Source organism: Quercus suber, unplaced genomic scaffold (genome assembly GCF_002906115.3).
Source record: "Quercus suber isolate HL8 unplaced genomic scaffold, Cork oak 2.0 scaffold_106, whole genome shotgun sequence".
In the NCBI taxonomy this organism is placed as follows: domain Eukaryota; kingdom Viridiplantae; phylum Streptophyta; class Magnoliopsida; order Fagales; family Fagaceae; genus Quercus; species Quercus suber.
The window spans coordinates 683444-696062 of record NW_027069571.1 but is presented as its reverse complement, the minus strand read 5'-3'; positions in this window follow the sequence as shown (position 1 = coordinate 696062).

Below are 12619 nucleotides of genomic sequence, written 5' to 3'. Positions count from 1 at the left end.
ATATTTTCCTCGCTAAATACATTATTTAGCAAGGAAATAGTTTTGTCGCCTTATATATTTTGATGGCCACAACGTTTCCCTCTATTTAAGACAATTCCTCCATAGGAATCCCACAAAGTAGATATTTTTGGTACATTGGGAATTATTTAAGCAAAATAGTAATTTAGGTATACTGATAACTATGGTCGCAACTAAATAAAAACAAGTTTGCAGTAACCTTTAGGTATACTGATAAATATGGCTGCAACAAAATAAAAGGCAAATTTACCAAAAATGAAAATGGTTGAATTTTTAAAGTTATGAATCTTATCTGCTTATACATCATGAATTGATGCAACTTGTCACTTGAGGTTATTAAGACCTTTTTATCAAACATGTAAGATATACCCAAAATACCACCCACAAACCCAAAAGGGTCACATCACTAACAACTAACACCCAAACACCCGAGCAAAACCACAACACGCCCATCAAAGTAGATAAAGTGCAGACCATCACAAGTCCACCTAATAGATACAAGGAAAGAAAGAAAAAAAAAAGTGTGCAAAAAAAAAAAACTCACCTTAAGGTTATTGCTAACACCATAATTTGTAGTTACAATGAAGAATTTAAGAAGTAGATTGTAGAATTAAAATCCAAATTTAAATAATGTGAAAATTCATTAAATGCTTTAAGGAGTACAAAACAGCAATCCTACTAAGCTTCATTTCAAAAGGCAAAAAAAGAAGAAGAAAAAAAAAAGTTCCCTAAACTACACAAATAGACAGTCATAATAACACATAAGATTTAGCAACAAAGAATTAAGGCTCGACCCAAATGAAAAATATACAAATTAAAATTAAAACGACATTTTTCTTTCTATAAACAATTATTGTGTATATTGAAATTACATTGGATAGATTTATAGATCATTTGGGTCATTGAGGTTTGTATCTTTACAGTCAAATTAATATGTAGCATCTCCAAACAAGTGGCTAATATATCTATTTCTTCCAATTTGAGTCTTTCCCAATAATATATTTGGAATGAGTAGGATATCTACAATTTGCACAATAGTAGAACCATTGCTTAGGATCTTGTTCTTCTTCACAAATGTTACAGTAATATTCATCGAATTCATCTTCAGGAGAATAACATAGAGAGAAGGTATTCTCATGTTGGTTGTACCATGCAGTTTGTAGTAGTGTAGCACATTTGAAGTCTAGAACAAATTCACATGTGGTACAATATAATACATGGTATCTTTTAGAACCACAAACACTACACTTCTGTTCATAGTTTGTGATGGAGAGGTAAAGATGATGCTCATCACAGGTATGAGTAATTGTATTTGAGATCAAACTACATTGAACATCGAGTTTAAAGTCGCATTTAGTACAAATGTACCTAAAGCCATTACAGCCCTGGACACATGCATCACACCAAAAACCATATTCTAGATAAGTGAGCATGAGTGGGTGTTGATGAAGTGGGTAAATATTATTTTGGGTAGTTTAATACAAAATATATGAAGTAGGAAGCCACAATTGACACAACTATAAAAGGGAGGGAGAATAGCTCGTATGCACCCGTTGCAAATTTTGTTATTTGGAACCTCATCAGTAAGCTTTAAGTCATGCTTATGGCTGAAGTATTTGATTTCTGTGGCAAATTCAGTTCCGTCCTCCCCCACAGTGGTTTTTATGACTTTGCAAATTTTTGAGTCAACAGATTGATCGAGCTTTGAATTTGTATTTTCTGGCATAGCTTTTGACTTGATGGACATCTCCTCTTTAAGTTTCAACAAAATCATGTCCTCCATGTTTCTCTCGTCAATAGCACAATCGAGGTGGGCAGAGAAATAACATTTGGAGCAATAGTAAAGCCCATAGTTTGTGTCCACTTTTTGAAAACAGACTTGACATAATTGGGAGTAGGATTGATGAAATTCAAGACGATCGATAAGGTTGAGGAGGTGAATGTGTCATATGACTTTGAGTCTTCCTGGGAAATTAGCACATCTTGTATGAATCCCAAAACCACATGGGTTACACAGATAGAGCATACCTTTATCTTCTTTGGCACAAAGGTTGTAAGTGAACGTCATCCACTTCCAATAGGGCACTAAAGAACCACATTTGATATGAAGATTAAAATTGCAATGGTAACAATGATAAGTGTATTCAAAATGATCTTTTTTGCAGACATGGAAATTGTAAAATTGTCTTTTGTTTTCTGAAGTAATCCATGGGGCAAAGAGAATAAAAGGATGTAATGGGTGAAAGGGATGGTACAGCAACCCAAGGGGTAGTTTTGCACAATATTTATGATGGTGGTAGTATGGCCAGCATTCTTTACAACTGTAGCTAGGACCCAATATTGGTTCTTTGCACCCTCGATAAGCTTTGCTATAAATTCTTTCTTCATAGAAGACCAACAGATGCCTTGAATGGTAAAAACACTGAAGCTACTTCATCTTCTTTGACATACACGGACACAATAAACAAACGGAGAGAGAGAGAGAGAGTGCACATTAGATATTTGATTTAAGTCAAGGAGAATTTGTTTTGCTTTCTCAAGTAATTTTTTAGTTTTATTTATTTCTTTTGATATTAACCTGTCATTACATTATTAAAACCTCATATTTGAACAACACATTCGAAAGCAAACCATCCATACAATCCAAAAGTAAATAAAACAAGTATTAGATTCAATCTATTCATACAAATTGTTTGCAACACAAGAAGTCTTATAACAATACAAAAATATTAATGTAATATAAATAGTGTCAAAAGAAGATGTCTTAAAATGTCTTTAAGTAGTACCAAAAGAAAATGCCCAAAAAGCCACCAATAAGATATCTACACAAATATAAAATATAAAAATAAACTACATTAAAATCATAAAGCAATAACATTAAATGTATTATAAGAAATATTTCTAACAATGCATTAACTGTGTTATAAGAATCATTTTATAACAATGCATTAAAAGTAGTCACACCATGTATTGCACAATTATTAAAATAAAATACTAACCAATAAGTCTTTTAGCTCGAAGATGAGCTCTCTTCATAGTTAAGAGTATCATTGTAACCATTGCTCCTAAAAAAGTGTAAGCTACTATTGTTCACCTCGCCTTACTTTGCTTTTGTCTCCTTGAGCTCAACTATCTGACACTCTAGATGCTGGATATATTAGATTGAGGAACTAGATGAGGCGGTGGTCCTAAGAGATGATGAAGACCTCATGCCAAGTCCCTTTACAGTGCTAGATTTCTTCTAAAAAACTATGTTAGATATCTCCCTTGATACATATAGCAGCCCTATCGTAAGTACCCAACCAACGCATGTTCCTTCGAAGTGGGTCTCTGATCTCCACTACCCATCTCTAGACAACCTTTTCCAAATGCCTTTGATACTTCTTAACCCCATCTTCGCTACTTAATGAGTCGGTAGCCTTATTGTTGGTGACATAGATCTGGAAGATTTTTGATTTCTTATCATTGGATTTAGGAAACTGTTTGCCCAAATAGACCAACTTATACATAATATACCAATGTTTTGAATACTTCACTAATAACTTATCATTCATTTTTCTTGAAGAGACTTACATGCAAGAATGGTTTTCTAGACGAAGATTATTAAGATGACTTATTTGTGAAGTTTTTGAGTTGTATATAAAGTAGTCACACCATGCAATGCATTAAAAATAGTCACGCCATGTAATGCACAATTGCTAAAATAAAATACTAACCAATAAGTCTTTTAGCCCTAAAACAAGCTGCCCCGTAGTTAAGAGTGTCAACGTAACCATTACTCCTAAAAAGTGTAAGATATTTGTTCACCTCATCTTGCTTTGCTTTTGCCTTCTTGAGTTCAACTATTTGACATTCTAGATGCTATATATATTCTACTAAGAAACTAGATGAGATGGTGGTCTTAAGAGATAAGGAAGGCCTCATGCCAAGTCCCTTTACAATGCTAGATTTCTTTTGAAACACTGTGTTAGATATCTCATTTGATGTGTATAGTAACCTTATCGTAGACCAAGGTGGCCTCATTTGTAGTGTCGTAGGTACCCAACCAACGCCTATCCCTCTAAAGTGAGTCTCTGATATCAGCCACACATCTCTCGGAAGGCCTTTGCTGAACACCTCGATACTTCTTAACCCTATTTGGCTTTCTTTTTGCCTTTGCGTTCTATGCTAGCTTTGAATTTTGGTTCATGTCTCAGCTTGAGGCTTTTTAAAAAAAATATATATTTCATTATGATCTCGCTAACTTGTTTATTCACTCGGTTTTAAACAATTGGCATTTCTTCATCATCTTCACTACTTGACAGGTCGGTGGCGTCATTGTTGGTGGCATAGATCCAGACGATTTTTGTTTTCTTTCCATTGGATTTAAGAAATTGTTTGCCCAAATAGACCAGCTTGTACATAATATACCGATGTTCTGAATAATTCACTAATAACTTATCATTCATTTTTCATGAGGAGACTTGCATGCAAAAGTGGTTTTCTAGACGGAGACTATTAAGATCACTTATTGGTGAAGTTTTTGAGTTGCAAATAAAGTAGTCACACCATATAACGCACAATTGCTAAAATAAAATACTAACCAATAAGTCTTTTAGTTGGAAGACAAGCTACCCCTATAGTTAATAGTGTCATCCTAACCCTTGCTACTCAAAAAGTGTAAGATATTATTGTTCCCCTCGTCTTTCTTTGCTTTTGTCTCATTGAGCTCAGCTATCCGACTCTCTAGATGCTGGATATATTGGACTAAGGAGCTAGTTGAGGCGGTGCTTCTAAGAGATGAGGAAGGCCTCATGCCAAGTCCTTTTACAATGCTAGATTTCTTCTGGAAATCTATGTTAGATATCTCCTTTGGTGTGTATACAGTCCTATCATAGACCAAGGTGACCTCATCCGTAGTTGTAAGAGACCTTGAAAAAAGAACGTCCCTAAAAAAAAAAGATTCATGTACCTTTTAGGGCGCCTCTCTTTTTGGGTAAGTGGTGTGGAGTCGCCACTTTTTTTCTTTTTTTTTTTTTAATGCAAAAAAATAAGAAAAAACTAATTGAATCGTTCTCTAAAAAAAAAAAAAAAAAAAAAAAAAAAAAAAAAAGAGAAAAGGAAGAAGAAGAAGAAGAAAAAAGGAAGAGTACCTCATCTGAGAGATCCGAAATCGCTGACCGTTTGCAGAACTCATTCCTGCCTAGGAACAACAGATTGGCTGTTTTTGGTCTGAAGGGATAAAATTCACCCAACTTCTCTTATGCAAAAAAAAAAAAAAACTTTAAAATTAAGAAATGAGATAGAGGTTTATCTCAGAAAAAAAGAAAAAGAAAAAAAAAACAGAGAGATAGAGAGAGAGATACCTCAGTTTTGAAGAAATGATAGAACAATCGATCCAGTAAGAGGAATAAAAAAAAGGCCAGGCTTGAATGAGGAAATGAAAGTAACGATTTACCAAATTCAATAGAATAAAGGGCAAAGCTTGAACCCAGTTCGGAAAATCCATCCTTTCTTGTTTACTTTTCTGGTTTTTGTGTCTCGGTGTGACTGTGTGTGAGAGTGAGAGTGAGAGAGAGAGAGAGAGATCAGAGAAGCAACAGAAAGCAGAGTGCAGAGTGTACGGTAATGATGAATGGGGGATGAGACACGGACAACAACCTTTCACACGTATCAGTGACCATTAGGTGGCCCTTTTTTACTTTTGACTTTGGAGACAATAATTGTCCGGGCACCATGCTATTTTTACAACACTTTTACACTTGGTTGAATTTAAATGCACTTAATGATTTGCCTACTTTTGGAAGTGAATGTTACATTGTTTTCTATTGTCCAATCTTAGCAGATAGTTTAAGGTCTTTCAATTTTATGCTCTGTTTGCTTATGAAAGAAAAATTGAAGTTTTTGTTTTTTTGGTGGTAAATGAAAGAAAATTGAGGCTTAGTCTACTTTCAACTTCCAAGAACATATCAAATATTTCCGGAATTAGCAAAGGGTAACCCTAATTTGGGAAATGATGAAGCATATTGTTGCTTTTAATTTGATACATAAGCTTCACATCCACCAAAAAAAAAAAAAAACCTTGATACATAAAATACATTTATAAGTAAATTTTATTGTATTTGTGCTCTAGGTGTCTATGAATGCATTTAATAAATATGCATAACCTCGATACATATGCTTCACATAAATGCATTTAATAAGCATTGTGGAGCAACACACAATGACAAGCATAACTCGAAACATTCTGCACTTTGCTATCAAGAAATATATATATATATATAGAGAGAGAGAGAGGTGCTATGTCTACAACAATTTTACAACAAATCACAAGTGGTTAGTTGTTATTGGTTCAAATTTGAAACTAACACTAAGATTACTTTTTGCCCCAACAATAACAACCAGTAACAACCTGCCACTTAGGATTTGTTATAAAATTGTTGTAAAATTGTTGAAGACATATCATTTCTCATATATATATAAGGATTACTTTTTTTTTTCTTTCACATTTTTCAAATGTTATTTAAAACAATTAACAAATGAACGTAAACAAGTTTTTCTGCTAGGGACAGAGGTAGCCTTTGACTTGTGGGGCAATGATCCCCCCAAAGTTTTTTTTAAAAAATATTAGAATATATACCGGGTATTAATTTTAGCAATTTTATTCTATAAAATTACACTTTGCCCCCTTGATAATATCATTAATTCTTTTAAGAGTGATATTCTAGCTACAAATTTTTCTAATATATTTTTACAAACTATTGAGGTAGCAAATTCTTATTGGTTCATGTAGGGACTCAATTTGGATTGACCCTGAGTAGAGTAAGAATGGGTTTTCAGCCCAATCAAGCCCAAACAATAAATTTGTAGAGAGTGGGTTAAAGGTTTAGGCGCTGACCGTCGATCACCAGACATGAACGTTCTTTATAAAAAAAAAAATACTAAGAGTTTCTTTACAAATGGGGGGATGCTCCTCGGCCTGTGGCCGAGGATACCTTTTTGTTCTCTCTTTTTTCCCCCCCTGTTTTACTTTACTTGCTTTTCTTATATGATCTTCATCTTCCTATCTCCTTCTTCCATCTGTTGATCATCCGTTTGCCTTTCTTCTGGCCATTCGTCTCATCAGAGGCCTTATCAGTACTCAAGTGGTTCACTCTGACCAACGTTGCCCTGCTAAGGGGTTACCTCCCCATTAATGCGGCCAGGGGGGTTAGTTGAATGCATTAAATGCGAGGGTGACAGCTTACTTTGGGGTTAGTCTTTCCCAAGAATCATCCTTGTCAGGCCGAGGATAAGGAGGTCCTCGGCATGGATTGGGAAAAGAGGCTTTCCCCAATTTAGCCTTGAATAATCTGTGTTCATCGGCATGGGCCTTGGGCCTGCTACCCGATGGGCCGAGGCTATCAGGCCCACAGGCCCCACAATAGCCCCTCAAAATCCTGCTGCACGTTCCCGGGGACGGGGAGGAGGGTTTTGATACCTGCGGGCCCTCTAGACGAGTCGCCCCACTTCGGTTTGTGTTGATGCTGGCGGCTTTTTGACTGCCCAATGCGCGTTTTTAGCGTTTCAAGACTTGATGGGTGCCCACATTAAATTTTGGCAGCACCACGTTTCCCACTTTCAACAGCATGATCTTTTGCTTTTATGAGCAAGCGGTTACATTTGGGGAACCTAAGGGGGAGTATAAGTACCTGTTTGAACTGCCTGGTTTCATCACTTTCGCGCTTACAATTATTGACGCGTATGATTTGAATCTGGTTCGACTTGTACACTATCTGAAGAGTATCGTCATACTTCTGTAAGTCTTCTTTTTCTAGCGACCCTAAATTTCCTTGATTTTATTCCTTTTTTTTTTTTCTTTTTTTTCTTTTAGAACTTTTAGTCGTCTTTGGGGAATGGGTAAGTTTAAGAAGTTGGTTGAATCCGAAGAGATGATGAACAAATTCATTGTCGACTATGGAATACCCAATAATGTGAGTTTGAAGTACTGTGAAGAAGGGGAGTGGTACCTTAAGAGGAGAGAGGGTGAAGTCGTGATCCCGATAGTCGCTTTTGTAGAAGGAGGGATGAGAATCCCTATGAGGCCTGTGACCCTCAATTACCTTAGGCATTTTCGCCTGGCTTTTACTCAGTGTGCCGTGAATGTATTTAGGATATTAGGGTGTGTAGATACCCTGAATGAGAAAATGGGGTTGAGAGTGACTCACCACGATGTGAACTGGTGTTACAACCTTCATCACCTGAGGGGTAAGACGTACTATATGAAGACAAGGGACGATAGGGTTCGTCTTATCTAGTGTCTTCCTGACTCCAATAAGGGGTTAACCCAAGATTTCCTCATAGTGTCGGGAGAGTGGCACGACGGCTTTCATTGTCCAACAGTAGAGGGGGAGCCAGGTAGGGCATCCGAAGTACAAGACAATCTAGGTTTCAGTATTTTCAAGTTTTATACCTGTATATTCGATTTGGTTGATTAACCATAGGAATTTCGCTTTTCTTTTCGCAGATCCGCACGACTTTGCACGTCATTTCCACCTGGTTAACAGAGCGGATTTGGAAACCGTTCTTAGGTCGGACCTTTTCTTAAACAAACCTGATAACCAGGTCAGAGCTGCTCATCAAATCCTCGGATGCGACCCAGCTCAGAAATCATTCCTAGTCCCGAAGCACGTAATTAGAGCTCGTGACCCTCGGCTTACGCAGATTACCGTGGTGGAGGATGGTTTTGCTTTTACTGAGGGGTCTTATATACCTGAAGGCATTCCGCTATCAGGCCCCTCTTCATCCCAGCAAGTAACGGTGGCGGAGAAAGGACTATCTAAGAAGACAAGGGAGGTGGTTGAACTGAGTTCCTCCGAGGACGAATATAGTGTGTTTGACCTAGCTGATCAGTCCGAGGATCCTCCTGGTGACCTAGGAGACCCCCATTTGTCTGAAGCCGATCTCCAATCCCTAAGAGTTGGTACTCAGGCTGAGATGGGTTTAAAAAGACAGCCCCAAACCAATCTTCTTGACTTGCTCGAAGGAGGTTTCAAGAAGGGTGTACCAGAGGAGTCACAGCCCCAGCCCCCAGCGCCTCAGCCCCAAATTTTAACCATGCAAACTAGGTCGTCCTCTGTCCCCACAGTATCAGACCCTCAGACCGGATCTCACGACCCGAAAAGGAAAAGACTTTCCAAGGGTAAGGAGCCAATGGACGGGAGAAAATCCCATTTCCAATCCGAGGAGGGTAGGTTTCGCAGGCCTTCGAAGCAACTGAAACTCGGTGGTCAACGAAAGGGTAAGAAGGTCACCCAGCAGTCCGAGGCTCAAGCCTGGCTGCCTGCTGCCATGCTCCATGATCAGCCCTTGATGGATAACGCGTCGATGCGGGAATCTCAGGGAGACAAGGGGGCTCTCATGGCCGAGGCCCTGGAGAAATCTCTTCTTCTTCCCACTGACATGGCCGAGTTGGAGAAAATGAGTGGGTCAGAGATTGTCCTCGACCTTAAGAAGTATCTAGGCATGGTGGGTCCTTTGGCACCTATTTACTTTATTCAAAATTTTGTCGCTTAGTATCTTTCTTTCTCTTTACAGAGTTGCTTATTTTTATTGGCAGACTATCCAGGCCCTTTTCAGGTTGGGCGAGGAGGTCGATGACCATAGCAATGCCTTAGCGCAAGAGCGCGACAAATTCTTGGAGGCTGCCAATACTCTTAAGAGATCTGAGGCCGACCTAAAAAAGACGACCGATGATCTGACAGAAATGACGAAGGCCAGGGATACTGCTGTCTCTGACCTAGCCGTGGCCAGGAAGCAAGCTGAGGATCAAACTAATCGCTTGCAAGACGTTGAGGGTCAATTACAAACTGTCAAAGAGAACATTACCTATATGAAGGAACAGTTGACCAAGGCAATCCATGAGAAAGGTGTTGCCGAGTATGCCAGGGACGAGGCTGTGAGAGCCAAAGACGAGGCAGTATTTGCAAAAACAGACGCTGAACGCTCTGTAGAACAGGCAGAGGAGAATGCTTTCGCAGAGGGGGTGGCTAAGACTGAAGCCACCCTTCGGGCTCAAGTTCCTGCAGTATGCAGGCATTACTATTCTCAAACCTGGCATGAAGCCCTCAACCAAGCAGGGGTTGATGTCTCATCTGATCTTAGAAGGGAGGACAGGGTATATTACCCTATTGCCATTCGCGAGGTTACACCTGCTGCTCCCGAGGAGGGGTCTTCATTACTAGCGGTTGAGAGTCGCAATAAGACCGCCGAGGATACACCGTTAACTGACCAACCATCTGAGGAGGTTGAGCCCCAGAGAGCGTTGGGGGAAGTTATAACCGAAGGTCAGGAAATACCACAAGACGTGGCAAGTTCTCCGACGGACCTTCCAGGATCAAGCCCTTAGGCCTTGGCCCAAGCCTTTTGATTTGCTTACTGACTTAATTTGCCTACTGAGTTGAGGAGACTAGTATACGACATAGGATAACTTTGTTTATTTTTTCTTTTATCTTCTCTTTTATCTCATTTTGTTTCTTGCCTTAGTGGCGTTGTAAGGGAGTTGCATACTTTCCGTTTGAACTGAATACTTAATACTTTGCTTCCAAATAATGATATGCTCTTTTATTTCCTTTACTATTGTATTCTGCTCAATATTCGTGTTCTATTCTTGAGTTGGCCTCATAAAACCATATGCTATCCTTCAAATATAAGTCTAAGGATCGTATTATAGCTTGACTCTAAGTAACGCTTTGGTTTTTCTCCAGATAGTTATTTTCTTTATAGGTTCGAGTCCGAGGACCATACAATACCCTAGTTATGCCCAGTACTTCTATTTTTCTATAAGTATCTAGTTTTCCATAGGCTTGGGTCCGAGGACCATGCAAGACCTTGGTTCTATCTAATACCCAAGTATAAGGGTGTGTGTAGTTTTACCATAGGTTTGGGTCCGAGGACCATGCAATACCTTGGTTCTGTCTAGTACCCAGGTATAATGGTGTGTGTAGTTTTACCATAGGTTTGGGTCCGAGGACCATGCAATACCTTGGCTCTGTCTACTACTTCTATTTTCCTGTAAGTATCTAGTTTCCCCATAGGTTTGGGTCCGAGGACCATGCAATACCTTGGTTCTGTCTAGTACCCAGGTATAAGGGTGTGTGTAGTTTTACCATAGGTTTGGGTCTGAGGACCATGCAATACCTTGGCTCTGTCTACTACTTCTATTTTCCTGTAAGTATCTAGTTCCCCATAGGTTTGGTCGAGGACCATTGCAATACTTGTTTCTGTCTAGTACCAGGTATAAGGGTGTGTGTAGTTTTACCATAGGTTTGGTTCGAGAATCATGCAATACCTTGGTTCTGTCTACCACTTCTATTTTCCTGTAAGTATCTAGTTTCCCATAGGTTTGGGTCGAGGACCATGCAATACTTGGTTGTCTAGTACCCAGGTATAATGGTGTGTGTAGTTTTACCATAGGTTTGGGTCCGAGGACCATGCAATACCTGGTTCTGTCTACCACTTCTATTTTCCTATAAGTATCTAGTTTCCCCATAGGTTTGGGTCCGAGACATGCAATACTTGGTTCTGTCTAGTACCAGGTATAATGGTGTGTGCAGTTTTACCATAGGCTTGGGTCCGAGACCATGCAATACCTTGGCTCTGTCTACACTTCTTTTCCTATAGTATCTAGTTTCCCCATAGGTTTGGGTCCGAGGACCATGCAATACCTGGTTCTGTCTAGTACCCGGGTATAATGGTGTGTGTAGTTTTACCATAGGTTCGGGTCCGAGGACCATGCAATACTTGGCTCTGCTACCACTTCTATTTCCTATAAGTATCTAATTTCCCCATAGGTTGGGTCGAGGACCATGCAATACTTGGTTTGTCTAGTACCCAAGTATAATGGTGTGTGTAGTTTTACCATAGGTTTGGGTCCGAGGACCATGCAATACCTTGGCTCTGTCTACCACTTCTATTTTCCTAAGTATCTAGTTTCCCCATAGGTTGGGTCCGAGACCATGCAACCTTGGTTCTGTCTAGTACCCAGGTATAATGGTGTGTGTGTGGTTTACCATAGGTTTGGGTTGAGGACCATGCAATACCTTGGCTCTGTCTACCACTTCTATTTTCTGTAAGTATCTAGTTTCCCCATAGGTTTGGGTCCGAGACCATGCAATACCTTGGTTCTGTCTAGTACCTAGGTATAATGGTGTGTGTAGTTTTATCATAGCTTGGGTCCGAGGACCATGCAATACCTTGGCTCTGTCTACCACTTCTATTTCCTTAAGTATCTAGTTTCCCCATAGGTTTGGGTCGAGGACCATGCAATACCTTGGTTTTTGTCTAGTACCAAGTATAATAGTGTGTGTTAGTTTTACCATAGGTTTTGGGTCCGAGGACCATGCAATCCTTGGCTCTGTCTACCACTTCTATTTTCCTGTAAGTATCTTAGTTTCCCCATAGGTTGGTCCGAGGACCATGCAATACCTTGGTTCTGTCTAGTACCCAGTATAATAGTGTGTGTAGTTTTACCATAGGCTTGGGTCCGAGGACCATGCAATACCTTGGCTCTGTCTACCACTTCTATTTTTCTGTAAGTAGAGGTTTGTCCTCAGACCGCTTTACTGGAGATGATTCTTCTTTT